Genomic DNA, 22461 nt, shown 5'->3' on the forward strand with positions numbered 1-22461 from the left:
AGTGACCACTCACTCTAGTATTCTTGCCTGGGAAATCCTACAGACAGAGGACCCCGGCAGGATACAGTCCATGGGATTGCAAAGAGTCAGACACAACTGAGTGACTAAGCACTAGCACTACCAAACTTTCTAAATATTAATTTTGATATACATCCTAAAAATTCACTAATACATATATATTTTTTAGCTCTGACACATCTATATTCTTTAATGGGATTCTAAGTCCCTACCAATTAGTTCCTGTTACTGATATTTCTCAGAAACTCAAAGGGTCCAAGGACATCAGAGAACAAGGAAATATGAGACTAATTAAGCAAACTGTTCCAATTATTTTCCCAAAAAGCTATGCAGAATCATTGCATGATTTTTTAAACTCTCCCTGGTATTTTGTCCTCTACAATTAGACCAATTACAGTCAAACTGTTAATGATATCTATTACCATTAAAAGGGATCTCGATGGCCATTCTTGGGCCTATCCTTCTTGATTAATGAGACAGCCTTGTTGTCCTGACCATTCCAAAATGTGATCTGTTCTTTAGACATGGTAATCTAGTCTTTCCAAGCGTTCAAAGCCATTCTTTCATTTGTTCATATTTCATCGAGTTTTATATGACAACTTACCAAAAATTGTCCTTATAGTGGATTTCACCTTTTCACAAGTATTTCTGAACTATGATGAAAGATCCATAATTTATCTCTGACAATGGCCTCATTATCAAGTTAAAAAATGCAAACTTGAGTTGCTTAAGAAGCTAGTATAAATTTGTTGCCTAAAGAGTTCTAAAAAAGAAAACTGTCCTAGACCATCCAAGATGGAGTCTGATAACACTTCATACATTTTACGGTGCTTGGGTAAATATATCAAAAAAGACAAAACAATTAGGCAATAAAAGAGATAAAAGTCACCTGGTTAATTAAAACTGATCAAACCAATCCTTTGAGACTTATTCTCCTGACTAGTTCTAGACTGACTAAAAATTGAATACAAAATCAGTTCTAATTAAAAAAAAATTCTTGTTGTTACTTTCATATATGTTTGTCTTTCTCTACCCTTTACCCTTTACTTTCTCTACTCTTTACCCACAAACTGTGGAAAATTCTGAAAGAGATGGGAATACCAGATGACCTGATTTGCCTCTTGAGAAATCTGTATGCAGGTGAGGAAGCAACAGTTAGAACTGGACATGGACTGGTTCCAAATAGGGAAAGGGATACATCAAGGCTGTATATTGTCACCCTGCTTATTTAACATACATGCAGAGTACATCATGAGAAATGCTGGGCTGGATGAAGCACAAGCTGGAATCAAGATTGTCAGGAGAAATATCAATAACCTCAGATATGCAGATGACACCACCCTTGTGGAAGAAAGCAAAAAAAGAACTAAAAAGCCTCTTGATGAAAGTGAAAGAGGAGAGTGAAAAAGTTGGCTTAAAACTCAACATTCAGAAAACAAAGATCATGGCATACGGTCCCATCACTTCATGGCAAATATATGGAGAAACAGTGGAAACAGTGGCAGACTATTTGGGGGGGCTCCCAAATCACTGCACATGGTGATTGCAGCCATGAAATTAAAAGATGCTTGCTCCTTGGAAGAAAAGCTATGACCAACATAGACAGCATATTAAAAAGCAGAGAGACATTACTTTGCCAACAAAGGTCCATCTTGTCAAGGCTATGGTTTTTCCAGTAGTCATGTATGGATATCAGAGTTGGACCATAAAGAAAGCTGAGCACCTGAAGAATTGATGCTTTCGAACTGTGGTGTTGGAGAAGACTCTTGAGAGTCCCTTGGACTGCAAGGAGATCCAACCAGTCCATCCTAAAGGAAATCAGTCCTGAATATTCATAGGAAGGATGGATGCTGAAGCTGAAACTCCAATATTTTGGCCATCTGATGTGAAGAACTGACTGACTAGAAAAGACCCTGATGCTGGGAAAGATTGAAGGCGAGAGGAAAAGGAGATGACAGAGGATGAGACAGTTGGATGGCGTCACTGACAATGAACATGAGTTTGAGTAAACTCCAGGAGCTGGTGATGGACAGGGAGGCCTGGCGTGCTGCAGTCCATGGGGTTGCAAAGAGTCAGACATGACTGAGCAACTGAACTGAAATGAACTGAACCCTTTACTGATGACACTGCATCAAAACGTGACTAAAGCCCTCATGGTAAACCGCTTCTTTAGGAGTTTGAACAAAATTGTGTGTCCATTTCTCTCCCCTGCACAGATGGAGATCAATTATAGAAATATTCTCAACCCTTAGAAAGGACAACCCAACTGTCCTCCTGGTGGTCATCACAGGTATGACCCTGGCAGTGGCCATTCAGGGCGAGCAGTATTCCACTATCAGAGAGACACCTCTGAGGCACTGTCAGAACCAGGAGTTCAGAATCTTGGCTTTGTCACCCACTGTTGCTTCAGTAACCAAGACCGGGACTTAGACAACCAAGTGTGCATCTCTGGGAATCCCAAGATTTATTTGGAGAGAAACACTGGTAGAAATTGGACATGCAGTCAATAGCCATGAAGACTTGCCTATGTGTGTTAATGGACTCACATTTGTGTTTAGCAGCTTTAGACATTGGGATTACACTTATAGTTTCCAACTGGAATATATATAATCGGCCTCCCTGACTCAACTCTAAATTTCTCAAGGGCAGCTATTCAGTATGAACAGGGAGTTTAATTGGTTGATGATAGAATGAAAATAACCTCTAGAGGTTTAAATCTCTAGAAATGAAGAACAATTAAAAGTAGGTCAAGAACTTCCTATCTTAACCTGTGTTTCACACAGAAGACCTTGAAAATAATTTTTAAACTGTGTGACATTAGAAAATGTAACAATAAGAGGTTAACTGAATTAATATAATTTAATATCCAATGTGATCATGTGGTGGTGTCCCCTTATTTACCTTTCAGAATACCCAAAAATAAGCTTCTATTTCTGCTTGATATTCAGAAAGAGTGGCCCAAAAAGAATCTGACCAGACATGGGTTCAATCCCTGATCCAGGAAGATCCCACATGCTGCAGAGCAACTAAGCCTGTGCACCACAACTACCGAGCCTGTGGTCTAGAGCCTGGAGCCACAACTACTGAGCCCACGTGCTGCAACTACTGAAGCCGGTAGGCCCTAGAGCCCGGGCTCCACAGCAAGAGAGGCCACCACAAATGAGAAGCCTACACACCACAACTAGAGAAAAGCCCTTGCAGCAATGAAGACCCAGCACAGCCAATAAATACATAAATAAATAAAATTATACATATACAAATAAAAAAGAGCCTGACCAAGAGTAATGGGGTGAATTTGATTTAGCTACTGACTTTTATGATTCTGATTCTGATATTTAACTTCCTTCCAGGTGTATTTCCTCATCTGCTAAACGAGGATTATATTTGTCTGTGACTCTCAGAGTTGTTATAAAAGCTTACATAACATTTAAAGGTATTTTATAATGTAAACTATTCTATATTAGAAGTGTTTGAGCACTCCTTCAGTCAATGAATGCATTTTAAGCAGTATTCATTTGTGGGCCATTTGCTATCACTGGGGGAAAAAAAAAAAGATGGTTCTCTATGGGGCAAATTTATACAGATAAGGTCACTGTTTGCAAAACTATATTGAAAACAGAGTCCTCTGCATAAAGTGGTCCTGAGGGTAAAGCCATTATTTCAACACAGGAACATTCAGCTATAATTCCTGCAGCATTTCCAAAAATGGAAGGGAAATCAGCATGCTGGGATCTTTGGAAGGTACAGCTGGCTCAGGCCAACAGCTTACCTGTTTGCTTTGATTTCAACTCCTGGCTCAGAGCAGGCAGTATTATCCTTGTTGATGTCAACAGATTATATCGCTCACTGGCTAACCTCATGTTAATGCAGAGGAAACATCGCCATTTGGGAAGCAATTCTTACAGACTAGGTTACAAAGTTGAATGGATTAAGCAATACATGTCAGAAAAAATTTTGTAAAGAAGTTCCATGCACAGGACATGAGACATCTATAGACTCCCAAAAGTTTCAAATATTTCCTGTCTGTTTTTGTTTAACTTATTATTACTATGCAATGCAGTTTGGTATTTGACAAATACAAATCCAACTAAGAAAAAGAAATAATTTTTTATTTTTCCTGGTGAGTGAACCAGGGAAAAGCCACAGGGCAGGCTTAAAGTCTTTTAAACTCAGGATAATATAAGAATCAGAGAACCAGAAAATGTGTCAGAGAGATGTTTAGATGGCAGACATCTAGAAGATCTCCTATTTTGTCTTAAAAGATTTTTCAAAGATGGATATTCTATTGTCACTTCAAGTGGTCTAATGTTTGAGCTCTCTTAGATCAACAGAGCTTCTCTTTGCCTGAGCTCTCCTTTAACTTCAAGTTCAACAAATACTGCATCTCCACTGAGGAGATGGAAAACAACTGTCTAGCATTATCCTCTTGACTACCATTGAATATACAATGCTGCTGTATATTTATATAAAAATGCGCAAAACCTACACGGCACCTTCATGAAACTGAATGGGGAAAGATACCTCTTCTGGGTGGGTGCTTGTCCTGCCAGGCAGAGGATGCCTTAGCGTGAGAAAGGTGCTCTTATATCCTTTATGAATTTAGTCTGAGCCAGGGCAACAGTCTGGCAAGCCCCCATTGGCCATTTTGGCTGCAACTCCTTGTTCAGTGTACAGATTCAACAACCGTATGGAATACTTCTTCAATACTTGAGGATAATCACTGTCCCAGCTCGGCTGTCTATCAACAACAGTGCCCCACATCTGTTTGCGTTTTACAAAGTTCCTTTGACATTATCTCTTTTAATTCCTTTAAGAATCACCTAAAGAGATATTTTCATTTCATAGATAAGGAAATTTAGATAAAGAAGCTAAGATAGGTTAAAGTACTTGGCTAATAAGTGGGGAGGCTTATTTTCACATCCAGTCTGTGTGCTTGCTGCTCCGTCTTCATTCCCCAGCTTAGACATACCAGCTTTGAGGATCATTTTCCATCCATCTATTTCTCCCCACTCACAGTTATCTTTGTAGAACCCTCAGTCTCACGTCTTAGTTTGGAGCTCCAAAATCCGGACACCAGCGTTTATATCAGCTCAGGAGTCAACAGCCTTTATGGAGTCCACGGTGAGAGAATCCTAAGAACCAGAAGGCACAGCTCCTGAGCTTGGGAGAAGCATTGTTTTCAAGCTGACGCAAATGGCATTGTTACTAAAGCTTGCCTACGTTTGCTTCTCTTGTGAATGTGAGTTACTTTTTAACATTATGATTTGACACTGTTCATCAGAATGTTAATGCCATACTTTCCCTCAGTTTTCCTCAATTTGTACCTTTAGTATTTCATTTTAGATCCTAAATGACTATTTCAAAATAATCCTTTATCATATTCATTTTAATTCTTTTTCTAACTTTCAATGAACAACGTTCTCCTTATCCTGCCTTATTTAGAGGCACCTACAAATTTAGCCAATATAGGTTCAATACTTGATTTCAAGTCATGTGGGTCATCTCTCTTAGATCTTCTACTAATGACAGAATCTCTCAGTAAGGGGGTTAAGATGTGTCATGTTATGTCTCTAAATCCACTGGAGTGGGAGTCAGCAAAAGTTTTCTGTAAAGGGATAGAGAGTAAATATTTTAGGTCTTGTAGGCCAGATGGTCTCTGTCACAACTGTTCAACTCTGCCCTCATAGCACAGAAGTAGCCATTGACAATACATAAGTAAACAGGCATGATTGTTGTGTTCCAATATGGCTTGATGTATAGATACTAAAGTCTGAATTTCATATAATTTTCACAAGTCACAAAGTATTATTTTCCTTTTGATTTTTTCCTGACCATTTAAACATTTAAAAATTATTCTTAGCTCACAGACTATACAAGAGCAGACTAGGATTTGTCAAAGTTGCTAGCCCTGACATAGAGATCAATACTTACATTAACATACTGTGAACTAGCTATGTATCTGATAAGGGGTTAATACCCAAAATATATAAAGAACTCACACAATTCAATAGCAAAAATATCCAATTAAAAATGGGCTGAAGAAGTGAATAGACATTTTTCTAAAGAAGAATAACAGATGGCCAACAGGTATATAAAAAGGTCCTTGACATTCCTAATCATCAGGGAAATGCAAACCAAAATCACAATGAGATATCACCTCATACCTGTTAGAATGGCTATCATCAAAAACATGAGAAATAAGCATTGCCAAGGAACTAGAGAAAAGGGAAAGTGAATGTTGATTAGAATGTAAATTGGTGCAGTCATTATGGAAAACAGTATTGAGTTTCCTCAAAAAAATTAAAAATTGAACTACCATACGATCTAGCAATTCCATTCCTGGGTATGTATCTGAAGGAAATGAAACTAACATACCCAAGAGATATCTGCACCTCCATGGTCATTGCAATATTATTTATAACAGCTAAGACATGGAAACAACATAAGCGTTCACTGACAGATGAATGGCTAAATAAAATATTGTATATCTACAATAGAATATTATTCAGTCATAAAAACAAGGAAATTCTGCCATTTGCAACAACATGAAGGGAACTTGAGACCATTATGATAAGTGAAACAACACAGAGAAACACAAATACTATATGATCTTTTTCATATTTTCTATGATCCAAATTCATAGAAACAGAAAATAAACTGGTGGCTACCAGAGGCTGGGGGTGGGGAGGTGGTGGAAAAAATCAATGAAGGTGGTCAATACATAAAATTCCAGGTATAAGATGAATAGATTCTGAGGTGTAAAGTACAGCATAATGGGACTTTCCTAGTGGTCCAATGGCTAAGAATCCATGTGCTCATTGCAGTGGCCCGGGTTTGACCTGTGGTCAGAGAACTAGGCACTGTTCTCTGAAACTTCTTAGTAACTTCTTAGTAACTATGTGACTAAGAAGTTCACATACCACAACTAAAGATCCTGCATGCTATTGAAGGAACATACTTCAACATAATAAAAGCCATAGATGATAAACCCACAGCAAACATTATCCTCAGTGGTGAAAAATTGAAAGCATTTCCCCTAAAGTCAGGAAAAAGACAAGGGTGCCCACTCTCACCACTACTATTTAATGTAGTTTTGAAAGTTTTAGCCGCAGCAATCAGAGAAGAAAAAGAAATAAAAGGAAACCAGATTGGAAAAGAAGTAAAATTCTCACTGTTTGCAGATGACATGATCCTCTACATAGAAAACCCTAAAGACACCACCAGAAAATTACTAGAGTTAATCAATGAATATAGTAAAGTTGCAGGATATAAAATTAACACACAGAAATCCCTTGCATTCCTATACACTCACAATGAGAAAACAGAAAGAGAAATTAAGGAAACAATTCCATTCACCATTGCAACAAAAAGAATAAAATACTTAAGAACAAATCCACCTAAAGAAACAAAAGACCTATATATAGAAAACTATAAAACACTGGTGAAAGAAATCAAAGAGGACACAAACAGATGGAGAAATATACCATGTTCATGGATCAGAAGAATCAATATGGTGAAAATGAGTATACTACTCAAAGCAATCTGTAGATTCAATGCAATCCCTATCAAGTTACCAATGGTATTTTTCAGAGAACGATAACAAATAATTTCACAGTTTGTATGGAAATTGTGAAAAAACCTTGAATAGCCAAAGCAATCTTGAGAAAGAAGAATGGAACTGGAGGAATCAACCTGTCTGACTTCAGACTATACTACAAAGCTACAGTTGTAAAGACAGTATGGTACTAGCACAAAGACAGAAATATAGGTAAATGAAACAAAATAGAAAGCCCAGAGATAAATCCACGCACCTATGGACACCTTATCTTTGACAAAGGAGGCAAGAATATACAATGGAGAAAAGACAATCTCTTTAACAAGTGGTGCTGGGAAAACTGGTCAACCACTTGTAAAAGAATGAAACTAGAACACTTTCTAACACCATACACAAAAATAAACTCAAAATGGGTTAAAGATATAAATGTAAGACCAGAAACTATAAAACTTCTAGAGGAAAACGTAGGCAAAACACTCTCTGACATAAATCACAGCAGGATCCCCTATGACCCACCTCCAAGAGTAATGGAAATAAAAACAAAAATAAACAAATGGGACCTAATTAAACTTAAAAGCTTTTGCACAACAAAGGAAACTATCAGCAAGGTGAAAAGACAGCCTTCAGAATGGGAGAAAATAATAGCAAATGAAGCAACTGACAAAGAATTAATCTCCAAAATATACAAACAGCTCATGCAGCTCAATTCCAGAAAAATAAACGACCCAATCAAAAAATGAGCCAAAGAACTAAACAGACATTTCTCCAAAGAAGACATACAGATGGCTAACAAACGCATGAAAAGATGCTCAACATCACTCATTATCAGAGAAATGCAAATCAAAACCACAATGAGGGACCATCTCACTCCAGTCAGAATGGCTGCTATCAAAAAGTCTACGAACAATAAATGCTGGAGAGGGTGCGGAGAAAAGGGAACCCTCTTACACTGTTGGTGGGAATGCAAACTAGTACAGCCAATATGGAGAACAGTGTGGAGACTCCTTAAAAAACTGGAAACAGAACTTCCATACAACCCAGCAATCCCACTGCTGGGCATACACACCGAGGAAACCAGAATTGAAAGAGACACATGTACCCCAATGTTCATCAGAGCACTGTTTACAATAGCTAGGAATGGAAGCAACCTAGATGTCCATCAGCAGAATAACTGGCAAGACAGATGTGGTACATATACACAATGGAATATTACTCAGCTATTAAAAAGAAGGCATTTGAATCAGTTCTAATGAGGTGGATTAAACTGGAGACTATTATACAGAGTGAAGTAAGTCAGAAAGAAAAACACCAATACAATATATAAATGCATATATATGGAATTTAGAAAGACGGTAACAATGACCCTATAGGTGAGACAGCAAAAGAGACCCAGATATAAAGAATAAACTTTTGGACTCTGTGGAAGAAGGCAAGGGTGGGATGATTTGAGAGAATAGCATTGAAACATGTATATTACCATATGTGAAACAGATCACCAGTCCAAGTTCAATGCATGAAACATAGCACTCAAAGCTGGTGCATTGGGATAACCCTGAGGGATGGCATGGGGAGGGAGGTGGGTGGGGGGTTCAGGATGGGGGACACATGAACATCCATGGCTGATTCATGTCAATGTATGGCAAAACCCACTATAATATTGTAAAGTAATTAGTTTCCAATTAAAATAAATTAATTAATTAAAAAAAAAAGATCCTGCATGCTGCAACTAGGACCCAATGCAGTCAAATACATCAATATTTAAAAAATAATAAAGTACTGCATGGTGACTAAAGTTAACAATACTGTATCATACTTAAAAGGTGCTAAGAGACTAGATTTTTAAAGTTCTCATTATAAGAACACAAAATTCATAACTACATGAAGTGATGGATGTTAACTAAACTTACCGTGGTGATCATTTTGTGATACATAAACATATCATATCATCATGTTATACATCTAAAACGAATACTATGTTATATGCCAGTCATATTTCAATAAAACCAGGAAAAGATAAAAAGCCTACTCTCATCCTCATATATTCTATTAATTTTACATACAGGTATACAGTCTAGATGATATATTCTTATGGAAAGCCATTAAAACATGAGTAAATAAAAATAATTTATAAAATTTAGATGCCCATGGTAATTGAGCCTATTCTAAACAGTATCATTTATACATTAATCAGTTCAGTTCAGTTCAGCCACTCAGCTATGTCCGACTCTTTGCAACCCCATGGACTGCAGCACGCCAGGCTTCCCTGTCCATCACCAACTCCCAGAGTTTACTCAAACTCATGTCCATCGAGCCAGTGATGCCATCCAACCATCTCATTCTCTGTTGTCCCCTTCTCCTCCCACCTTCAATCTTTCCCAGCATCAGGGTCTTTTCTAGTGAGTTAGTTCTTCGCATCAGGTGGCCAAAGTACTGGAGTTTCAGCTTCAGCATCTGTCTTTCCAATGAGTATGCAGGACTGATTTCCTCTAGGATGGATTGGTTGGATCTCCTTGCAGTCCAAGGGACTCTTAAGAGTCTTCTCCAACACCACAGTTTAAAAGCATCAATTCTTCAGGCACTCAGCTTTCTTTATAGTCCAACTCTCACATCCATGCATGACTACTGGAAAAACAATAGCTTTGACTAGACAGACCTTTGTTGGCAAAATAATGTCTCTGCTTTTTATACATTGATAGATACTTATCTATACGTATACATTGATAGATATTACATAGATAGATAGTCATCGCTTACCAAAGAAGCATTTGTTAAGTGCTTGCTATAACTTAGATGAAAGACACAGGAAGAATAAATATGTACTCACTACCTTTGACATTTTGGTGAAAGAAGCTTATATTAAATACACAAATAAATCTTCCTAGCTCATAATCTGAACAAAAGCAGGCTAGGATTTGGCAAGGTTTGCTATCCCTGATGTGAAAATCAATACTTATATTAACGTACTGTGAACAATATTTACAAAGTAATGTGTTTACAAATTAAAGTCCCACCTGGCCTTTTTTATGTTCCCTGAGATAGAGTTTCTTTATCTTGAAATCATTTCCATCACTCTTTTTATTAACTTGAACACTAATGTACCTACTTTATAAAGAAGTACCTAGTTTTCTTCTTTACTAATGGCAATAAATGCCTCTATGAAGCTGCATAAAACCACTGAAGTGAGAATATTAACAGGTTTAGTCTTCTCTATTTGAATATGCCTGGAAATGAACTTGAACAAATCCCCGAGAGGAAACTTCTGTGATAGTTTCCAGGCAAGTGACTGCTGACATTTTTACATTACCAAGCACAGTATGACTCAGTGGTAAAGAATCCGTCTGCAGTGCGGGGGATGTGGGTTCAATCCCTGGGTCAGGAAGCTCCCCTGGAGAAGGAAACGGCAACCCACTCCAGTATTCTTGCCTGAGAAATCCCATGGACAGAGGAGCCTGGTGTCGGACACGACTAAGCAACTAACCACCACCACTACTAAAGCAACTAACTAACTAAAGAGTCGGACACGACTAAGCAACTAACCACCACCACTACTGTGAACTAGGGACAAGTAACTACAACTTCATGAAAGTTATATGAAAGTTACAGATACACAAACCCTCTCAGTTTCCCAGGTAGTAAAATCACTAGAATCAAATCCTAAAGCCCAGAGGCAGAAACTAAGAAAAATATGTTTAATGAAATAAATTTCAAATTCAACCAAGAAACAACTTGCTCCTGTCAAGTTCGATTACAGTTTGCTCCGGTTAGGTATATTCATTTATTCAAATTAGGTTTCAGATGTTCATATTTCCCCCTTCCCTCCAAACTCTGGCTTTATGAAGTATTCATAGAAAGAAATATATGAAAAGCTGTTTGACTCCACGTCACTAGTAAACAGCTCCAGGCAGTGAGCAAGGTCCGCTCCCCTTGTTGCCCTTGGCTTGGGAGTCTGAGCAGCCACGTCAGCCTCTCCTTTCCATCTTAGGTAATTTTAATCCAGCCCCACAGTCCAGATTCATGGTACCCGGCTTCTAGTTTGGTTACACGCCTCTGTGAACAAAGTTAAATAAATGATTCAGATTCAGGACAGTAAACTTTGGATGGATCTTTTTTCAAGAATAATTTCCAGGTGGTAGGATGAACTGGAGAGAAGGATAAAGAAATGGAGAAATTACCTGTGGAGGAAAATGTAAAGTGGCCTCCAAGACTACTGGCCTCATTAGGATTTTGGACCCCAAAACACTATATGCTAAAAAAAATGAAAAATCTGCATCCTGTGGATATAGCTATTTTGGACTTTGGCTATGATATCTGGATCAGGCTGTTGTCTAACCTTCCCTTTTCTCTTAGCCCACTTCTAGGCATGTATCCTAGTGAAAGAATCCTCAATAGAGAAAAAAAGCTTTCAAGCTCAAAGATATTTATTATAATATAATTATGACAGAAAAAGAAAAACCTAAATAGGTAAACATGTGGGGGTGCAGTGAAGTGAAAGTCGCTCAGTTGTGTCTGACTCTTTGCGACCCCATGGACTATACAGTTCATAGAATTCTCCAGGCCAGAATACTGGAGTTGGTAGCCTCTCCCTTCTCCAGGGGAGCTTCCCAACCCAGGGATCAAACCCAGGTCTCCTGCATTACAGGTGGATTCTTTACCAGCTGAGCCACAAGGGAAGCCCAAGAATATTGGAGCGGGTGAAATGAAGTGAAGTGAAGTCGCTCAGTCGTGTCCGGCTCTTTGCGACCCCATGGACTGTAGCATACTACGCTCCTCCGTCCATGGGATTTTTCCAGGCAAGAGTACTGGAGTGGGTTGCCATTTCCTTCTCCAGAGGATCTTCCTGACCAAGGGATTGAACCCAGGTCTCCTGCACTGAAGGCAGACACTTTACCACCTGAGCCCCCAGGGAAGTCCTCCAAGGATCTTCCTGACCCAGGAATTGAACCAGGTCTCCTGCATTGCAGGCAGATTCTTTACCAACTGAGCTATCAGGGAAGTTGGAGAGACTAAGTTAACTAAGCAGTACATACTCAATGAGTAGTGTAAGTATTTATAATACAAGAAAAAACTTAAAAAGCTGGATATGAAACTGCATGTGTAATATGATTCCCGCTAATAAAAAGGATATTCACATAGAAAACGTGGGAAGAAAACATTACAAATAACAGCTATCTTGCTCTTTAAACTATTACACACTTGATATATACTATTTCACATGCATTGGTACAATCATAGAGAAAACATACGGAAAGCCTAGTGAGCTACTGCTTAGAGAAAAATGCTGAACTTTTTTCCAAGCTAAAGCTGCATGGAAAAACTGGGTGCAATTATTTTGAAAACTTCTATATCAAGAGCATTAAATTTAAATACCAACAGGAGTCAAACACAGTATAAATAAAAGAAACTGCACTGGGACAATTTTCAAGTTGGCAAGCACCTGCCCCTTCTGAGGGAGACCACCTCTTCTTCACTCTTGACATTTGAGAATGCATCTAAAGTTTTCAAGAAAAATTCTAAGTATGGATTTCAAGCGAAATCTCTTCAGTTTTGCATGTTAAATCTGAATTTAAAGTATAAATATATTTCCCAGGCCAGATAAAACAGGCCAGATGATTTTTTTGGCCCCAAAGCTGCCCATTTGCATCTTCTGCTCTATATCTGAATAAGTACAAGCGCACACACATCAATAGATGTTAGAGACAATCCAACCAAAATGGACCTGAAAACTCTAGAAAACAAAAAGTCCATATCCTGCGGATTTAGCTATTTTGGGTTTTGCTTCCATAGAAGCAAAATCTTCTTTAATATGCATGGATGCTTTTATAATGAAAACATTAAAGCATTATTTTTCACTAAAGTACAGGGTTTATCTTTTTTGAAGCTTTCTCAGGATGTGGAGATTCTTTTCATTTTTCTCTACATATTATAGCCATTAAATTAAACTTTTAATTGTTCTTATGAGGATGTTACAGGCAGCACTGATGGAGTCATACATACAAGACAAAGACATCAGCACAAAAAATGACAACTATGCAAAGTGGACTATGTCCACTATGTCCATCCTTAAAAAGGATGTCACGTTAACTCAACATAGCTGCCTAGTCACTCTCTCTCTCTCTCCCCATACCCTTGACCTCGTCCCACCACAACCCAATCGGTGGAGGGAATAGTGTCCCTTGAGCCTACTGACAAAAATCACAAAAGTGTAGCCCAGGAGGGGAGGGAACAGGAGGGAAGTCACTAAGCTTATGAGAACTTATGATAATGTAGGAAGAGTTGACAACTAGGAAAAAGTGAAAGGTTTTACATCCTACCCCAAATTCTTTTAATAATTCTACTTGGAAAGTTGAGCTGTTTCTCCAGACATTTAAAAAAAGGGAATGAAAAAACCATCTGCAATTCTACTCAAGACAGAGTTGCAGATATTGGAGAAAAAGCATAAAGGAAGTGAGATTTGCTCTTCTACAAATACAAGTGCTGTTAAGGGCCCTTTTACTTTGCTTTATACGTTCCTCATAAGATCAAAGGGATAGTTCAAGTTTCACTTTGTGCTCAGGGGTGGCATGCCCTGTTATGTCAGGAGTCATATTTTCATCCATTCTTTTGCTTCTCCTTGAGAATGTACTCTGTTTTCTGGCCTGTTCTAAGAACCCCTGGGAAGCTTCCTGCTTGGCATAACAAGAAAGTGTTTGAGAAAGTGGGCTTTCAGGGAGTCGTGGGGCACTGCAGTGGGCAGGGGGTAGTGAGATGAAGTGGTTAAGGGTTTGTATGCTTTTGAACTTCTGCCAGGACTGCTTGATATTCTCTGGTATTTCCTCTGAAAGATTATTATGGTTTGTCACAGTGATGCACTGTTAAACGTTTAACAACTAGTTCTCTGAGGAAAAGAACCCTTATCTATATAGCACTTGCTCATTTTTCTGGTGTAGATGCTCCCACCAGAGCTGATTTCACTAAATGCAGAGCCAGGAAGAGAAATGCACAACAGGCTCCTCCAGCTCACCCCTAGTCTGTCTTCTGCTCCATCTTCGTCTCATCAGAGTGTCTGAGGCTTTCCGGTAGGGATGCTCAGCCTGTAAGCAGTGCCTGCTGTGAAGAAACCCACTCTATCCTCTGTTGCTGCTTTAACCACCATTGTTCAGACAGTCTTTGTGATCTTTTTCAGCTGATCACATTGTTGAACAATTTTATGTTACTTCTATTTCTCTCTTCTTACAGTTTATCTTTTTCATTTTATTGATTTTATTTCTTTACCACTGTTTATCTCAACAGGGAAACACTGAATCTAAAATTGCCCCTTCTCTGAAAAAGGTACAGAGCTCACACCATGGTAGACACTAAAAGGTCCTCTTGTAGTCAATTTGGGACTCACTCTGGGACTAAGCTTAGTTGCCTCCTGAGAGATCAATGATATTAGTTATGCTGTTCAGATTGGCAATGTGCAATTGACGAGTCAGCTGCTGCGGCAGTACTACTGTGTTTTTAGACACGGCCATCTCAATAACTTGGAATAACAAATATTTATTTCTCACTCACAGTCTGCAGGTCCATGGCAGCTGCTCCTCTTCAGGCTGAATGTAGGTTTCAGGATGCAGGTCCATCCTGTACATCTTCTTCCAGGGCCCACAATGAAGGACGACAGGCTTCTAGAGCTTGATCTAACTGTAGAGTTCCTAAAGCTGGTGCTTAGAACTGTCACGTGGACTTCTTTGTCCATGTTCCACTGGCCAGAGCAAGTCACATGGCCAAGCCCATCATCAGTGGGGAAGTAGACTCCACCCTAAAGGGAAGGGGAGCAGAGATGGGAACATCTGCTAAGCGACGTTCCATTACAACAACTCTTGAAGGTATTGCATGCTCAATGAAGGTGCTCTGTGAGCTAGTTTCTCCTGGAAGCCTCCCGGGGTGAGAAGGAAAAGGGTAGACAATAAAAGGGTGGAAAAACCACAAAATGAGCAGCTTTCTGTATAATTCCCTGGGAGGAAATCCCTCACATCTGACCACCTCAAAGTATACGACAAGGAAAGTGGGTTGAAAGGGCTGCCCTCAGGCATGGCGGATCCTCACTGTAAGGGGTTGCCAGCTTATATGCATAACTTGGTGGGGGGTGGAGGGGCTTTCTTTAAGAAAAGAAATACGAAATTACAAATATAAAATTAGATTTTAAAGTTTTTATTTAAAGTGAGAAAATAAACCACAAATCACACATTTTGGAAAAAATTGATAATTACCCAAAAATCCCCCAAATCCAGAAAAAGCATATTTTAATTAACAAACTACCTGACATGCCTCTATAATATTGTCCTAGATTTTTTGCCTGCAAATATTTTGATAATCTCGGACAACAACTTGGTAATATCACATGTTAAGAGAATAGATTCATTTTTTTAATTTTTTCCTATTTCATTGAAGTATAGTTGATTTACAATGTTGTGTTAATTTTTCCTGCACAGCAAAGTGGTTGTTACATGGTCATACATACATACATATATATACATTATTTTTCATATCCTTTCCATTATTCAGTTCAGTTCAGTTCAGTTGCTCAGTCGTGTCTGACTCCTTGCAACCCCATGAATCGCAGCACGCCAGGCCTCCCTGTCCATCACTAACTCCCGGAGTTCACTCAAACTCATGTCCATCGAGTCGGTGATGCCATCCAGCCATCTCATCCTCTGTTGTCCCCTTCTTCCCCTGCCCCCAATCCCTCCCAGCATCAGGGTTTTTCCAATGAGTTAACTCTTTGCATGAGTATTACAAGATATTAAATATAGTTCCCTGTTTTATAAAGTAGGGTCTTGTTGTTTTTCCAAAGAATAGATGGGTTTAGTCATTCCTCTAGCATGAAAGTTTCTGACTATCTCAAACTTATTTTTCCTCTACAACCCTCACACTCTGGCTGATAATGATAACAACCCTCATTATCTGGCTGATAATGATAATACCACTGGCCCTGGACCTTCACACTGAAAGAATTAACACACTGATTAGGAAGAGTATTCCTGGAAACAACCCAAAATGTCTATCAACTGATGAATGGATTAACAAAATGGAGCACTATTCAGGCACAAAAAGGAATAATATACTGATTCATGCTAAAATGTAGATAAGCCTTGAAAACACTGTGCTAAGTAAGGAAAGCCAGACACAACAGGCACATATATTATATGATTCCATTTATATGAAGTGTCCAGAATAAGCAAATTCAGAAACAGAAGATATTTAGGAAGGGATTTAGGAGTCGGCTGGTGAGAGGAAGGGAGAGAATAGGTAGGGACTACTGATGTGGTTTCTTTAGGGGAGGGATGAAAATGTTCTAGAATTAAAGAGCTGTGATAGTTTCACAACTTTGCGGCTGCTGCTGCTAAGTCGCTTCAGTCGTGTCCAACTCTGTGCTACCCCATAGACCAGGCTCCGCCATCCCTGGGATTCTCCAGGCAAGAACACTGGAGTGGGTTGCCATTTCCTTCTCCAACGCAGGAAAGTGAAAAGGGAAAGTGAAGTCACTCAGTCGTGTCTGACTCTTTGTGACACCATGGACTGCAGTCTAGCAGGCTCCTCCATCCATGGATTTTCCAGGCAAGAGTACTGGAGTGCGGAACATACTAAAGTCACTAAACTATATGCTTTTAAAAGGTCAAGTTTATAATATGTGAGTTATAGCTAAAACTTAAAATTTTTAAGATCATTCCTAAAAGCCACTCTTATATTCAAACAGCCAGAAATAAGTATACCCAGAATACCTGTAAACTATATAAATATATCTCACTGAACCCAAACTCAATGTATATCTTTAATTTAACATCCTTTTAGCCAGACCCCAAAATATCCTTGGCTGCCATGTGATACAAAGGGGTGGTTATAGAAGTCAGCATAGAAAGAGACACTGGTTTTACCCTTCTAAATTGTACAAAGCCACATGACCAAGTCAACCTATCATTAGGGCCCCAGACCATCCTTACATGCCAAGCACCCACCCCACTTCCCCACCCCCACCCAGTGTCGGCCACACACATTTAAATTTTAGAAAACGGTCAAGCAGTCCTGAATATTTTTACACAGCTTCTTCAAGGCAAACAAAGCAACAATTTCTCAGCTAAGCTATTAAATCCTGTTTACATTGTACCTGAATGTCTAAAATGACACACTTCCCCTTTGAAAAAAGACAGCTTTAAAAGAGGTTTCTTTTCTGTGTTCAGGACGTTGCAAATTTTCCCCTCCTCCATGAAACAGAGGGTAAGCGCTGATTAGAATCCCTCTCAAGGGGGTCTGACCTTGCCCAGAGGATCAAAGTCCAAATTTCATCTCACCACCAAGGCCTAATGAGAATTCCAGAGCCCTCCAGATCATCTCAGTTTTGGCAAATCCGCCCTCGGGCTGACCCTCACCCACATGGAAGCCCCTCTCCCCAGCTGTAGCCCTGAGCTTGGCCTGCACCTGGCTGGCTTCTGCTCGAGCCTCTCCCCTGCTCAGCTGGAAACTGGACTCTGGTGTCTGTAAATTCTCCAGCTGCCGGGACCCAAACTGCTTCTCAGCCTGGAGGAGAAGTCCTGCCAGATGCAGGGGCTGTAATTCATTTATTTGAGGATTATATAATTTCAAACGCCAACAGACAAATACATGGAGATATCTGCCTGTGTTTCTGACTTTGAGTGGCCCATTTCTCAAAGGCCAAACAATATTCTTTTGGATGCAAGCTTCAAATACCTTCCCATTCAGATATTAACCAGAAATCAGCTTTAAGAAAAACAAATTGTCCTTGCTTCTTAACTAAACGTTCATTCCTCTTCTTGTCTCACTTTAGCAAAGATGAGTAAATAAGCACTAATCCCAATGGCCATCAGAGGGTTGGCTTCTGAGATATCTGGCTGTGTGTTCTGTGCTTTGTCAGTCAGTCGTGTCTGACTCTTTGTGACCCCATGGACTGTAGCCAACCAGGCTCCTCTGTCCATGGGGATTCTCCAGGCAAGAATACTGGAGTGGGCTGCCATGCCCTCCTCCAGGGGATCTTCCCAGGCCAAGGATCGAACCCAGGTCTCCCACGTTGCAGGCAGATTCTTCACCAACTGAGCCACCAGGAAAGCCCTGGCTAGGCTGGCCTAAACTGAGGCTTTCATTTCAAAATGCTGTACCAAGTATAAGTTGAAGTTTCCTTTGAGTGGCTAGAAATAATTGTGCTTAAAAACTAGATTAAGAATCTGAGAGCTTCTCTAGTGGCTCAGTGGTAAGGAAACCACCTGCCAATGCAGGAGACATGGGTTGCAGGACACAATGCAGGCGACATCAGTCCCTCGTGGGGGAAGATCTCACATGCTGAGGAGCAACTAAGCCCGTACGCCATAACTATTAAGCCTGTGCTCTAGAGCCTGGGAGCCGCAACTACTGAGCCCACGTGAAACGACTACTGCAGTCCACTCACCCTACAGCCTGTCCTCCTCAACAAGAGAAGCCATTGCAATGAGAAGCCCAAGCACCACAACAACAGAGAAGTCCCTGCTCGCCACAATTAGAGAAAGCCCACATGCAGCAATGAAGACTCAGCACGGCCAAAAATAAAATAAATAAATTATATTTAGTAGGAAGTCAAGAGATACCTGGAGTAACAGGCAAGTTTGGCCTTGGAGTACAAAATGAAGCAGGGCAAAGTTTGCCAAGAGAATGCACTGGTCATAGCAAACACCCTCTTCCAACAACACAAGAGATGACTCTACACATGGACATCACCAGATGCTCAATACTGAAATCAGATTGATTATATTCTTTGCAGCCAAAGATGGAGAAGCTCTACACAGTCAGCAAAAACAAGACTGGGAGCGGACTGTGATTTGGATCATGAACTCCTTGTTGCCAAATTCAGACTTAAATTGAAGAAAGTAGGAAAAACCACTAGACCATTCAGATATGACCTAAATCAAATCCCTTACGATTATACAGAGGAAGTCACAAATAAATTCAAGGGATTAGATTTGATTGAGTGGGAGGCCATGATCAAAACCATCCTCAAGAAAAAGAAATGCAAAAAGGCAAAATGGTTGTCTGAGGAGGACTTACAAATAGATGAGAAAAGAAGAGAAGCAAAGGCAAAGGACAAAAGGAAAAACACATCCATCTGAATACAGATTTCCAAAGAATAGAAAGGAGGGATAAGAAAGCCTTCCTCAGCAATCAATGCAAAGAAATAGAGGAAAACAACAGAATGGGAAAGACTAGAGATCTCTTCAAGAAAATTAGGAAACATTTCATGCAAAGATGGGCACAATAAAGGACAGAAATGGTATGTACCTAACAGAAGCAGAAGATATTAAGAAGAGGTGGCAAGAATACACAGAAGAACTATACAATAAAGATCTTCATGATGCAAATAACCACGATGGTGTGATCACTCAACTACAGCCAGACATCCTGGATTGAAAAGTCAAGCAGCCCTAAGGAAGCAACACTATGAACAAAGTTAGTGAAAGTGATGGAATTCCAGCTGAGCTATTTCAAATCCTAAAAGATGATGCTGTGAAAGTGCTTGCTGCACTCTATATGCCAGCAAATTTGGAAAACTCAGCAGTGGCCACAGGACTGGAAAAGATCAGTTTTCATTTCAATCCCAAAGAAGGGCAATGCCAAAGAATATTCAAACTATTGCACAATTGCACTCATCTCACACGCTAGCAAAGTTATGCTCAAAATTCTCCAAGCAAGGCTTCAAAAGTACATAAACCGAGAACTTCCAGATGTTCAAACTGGATTTAGAAAATGCAGAGGAACCAGAGATCAAATTACCAACATCCGTTGGATCATAAAAAAGCAAGAGAATTCCAGAAAAACATCTACTTCTGCTTCAGTAACTACACTAAAGCCTTTGACTATGTGGATCACAACAAACCTGGAAAATTCTGAAAGAGATGGGAATACCAGACCACCTTAACTGCCTCCTGAGAAACATATAGAAACAACAGTTAGAATAGGACATGGAACAACGGACTGGTTCCAAATTGGAAAAGGAGTACATCAAGGCTGTATATTGTCACCTTGCTTATTTAATTTATATGCAGAGTACATCATGTAAAATGCCAGGCTGGATGAAGCACACACTGGAATCAAGATTGCCAGAAAAAATATCAATAACCTCAGATATTCAGATGACACCACCTTTATGGCAAAGAGCAACTAAAGAGCCTCTTGGAGAAAGTGAAAGAGGAGAGTGAAAAAGCTGGCTTAAAACTCAACATTCAAAAAATGAAGATCATGGCACCCAGTCCCATCACTTCATGGCAAATAGATGGGGAAACAATGGAAACAGTCACAGACTTTATTTTGGGGGGCTCCAAAATCACTTCAGATGGTGACTGCAGCCATGAAATTAAAAGATGCTTGCTCTTGGAAGAAAAGCTACAACCATCTAGACAGCATATTAAAAACCAGAGACATTTCTTTGCTGACAAAGGTCCATAGAGTCAAAGCTATGGTTTTTCCGGTAGTCATATATGGATGTGAGAGTTGGACTATAAAGAAAATTGAGTGCTGAAGAATTGATGTTTCTGAACTGTGGTGTTGGAGAAGATTCTTGAGAGTCCCTTGGACTGCAAGGAGATCCAACCAGTCAGTTCTAAAGGAAATCAGTCCTGAATATTCATTGCAAGGACTGATACTGAAGCTGAAACTCCAACACCTTGGACACCTGATGTGAAGAACTGACTCCTTGGAAAAGACTGATGCTGGGAAAGACTTAAGGCAGGAGGAGAGGATGACAAAGGATGAGATGGTGGGATGGTATCACTGACTCGATGGACTTGAGTTTGAACAAGCTCCAGGAGTTGTGATGGACAGGGAAGCCTGGCATGCTGCAGTCTGGGAGGTTGCAAAGAGTTGACACGACTGGGCAACTGAACCTAATTGATATTTAAAAAAATTGATAGTTGCTGTTAGTTTTATGTATGGAAAATGGAAAGAGAAAGAGGATGGGAAGGGAGGGGAAGAGAGAATAGGAGAAGGCAGAAGAGAGGAAAAGCAAGGGAAGGAGAGGAAAAGGAGCAAGTCAGGAGGAGGAGGAGTCATGGCTAAGGCAGAAAAAAGGGAAGTCACAGGATAGTAGAACAATCTCAGAAATCAAAGAGGAGTGCTTTTCTAAAAAGAAAATTTGGGGCCACTAGTGAGACTCCAGTTTGGAAAGCCCACTGAATATGCATGATGTCATGCACTGTACATTCACAGCACACACAAGGCCACATTCAATCTGCTGACCTCGAGGGCAGAACACAAGGCGCACTTGTTCCCCCTGGCCCTTGACTCTGAAGAGAAGGAGAAGTCTGTACTGGAAGCATTTTAATTTTGAATCAGGCTGGTTGTTAGCTACGCTGTGAAATAGATTAGCTTTCAGAAAGAGAAATATTCATTTCTTTTTCTGGTCACTATTGTAAGTAGATGGTGGGTAACAGGCTTGGGAGGCCCCCAACTTGGTGTCAGGGCTGAAGTGGCAAAGCCAGGACTCACCAGTGGAGAAGAATCAACCTGGCTAAGGGGGAATAAGTCGTATCCCAACTTGTACTGTGACTCAAACAGGGCTTACTTATGCAATTTGGGTGTCTCTTTTAGTGACTTCTGGAAAAATAGAGCTAAGATATAACCTTATAAGACAAACCGTAAATCACATCAGTCACAGGAAATTTTGTCATGGCTGGATTAGGTGGCATTACACATGCAAACAGAAAGGAGCTAGTTCTAAGAAAAAAGTCAGAGGAACTGGGATTTGTCTGAATATTACTAGAATCATATGGAAGAGAGCTAACTGGGTTCTTTTAGGTTGGTGATGCCAATAGAGAGAGAAATGGAAATATATAGAGGAGATGGTTAGTTCACCAGATTATTTTGTTCATTTAAATATTCTTTTGGAAATGTCC

At 39.7% G+C, this 22461-nt stretch overlaps 1 long non-coding RNA gene across 1 annotated transcript in view; it reads right to left on the reverse strand.

Annotated features, from left to right (window-relative positions):
• Nucleotides 1–3224: 3224 nt before the first annotated feature.
• Nucleotides 3225–22461, reverse strand: part of LOC113900212 — a 35845-nt gene continuing 16608 nt past the window's right edge. The window contains exons 2-3 of the long non-coding RNA XR_003513090.1: nucleotides 15107–15350; nucleotides 3225–5150 (exon numbers count right to left, since the gene is read on the reverse strand). This is a non-coding gene — a long non-coding RNA (uncharacterized LOC113900212). The remainder of the gene's footprint in view (nucleotides 5151–15106; nucleotides 15351–22461) is intronic.

Source organism: Bos indicus x Bos taurus, chromosome 10 (genome assembly GCF_003369695.1).
Source record: "Bos indicus x Bos taurus breed Angus x Brahman F1 hybrid chromosome 10, Bos_hybrid_MaternalHap_v2.0, whole genome shotgun sequence".
NCBI lineage: Eukaryota > Metazoa > Chordata > Mammalia > Artiodactyla > Bovidae > Bos > Bos indicus x Bos taurus.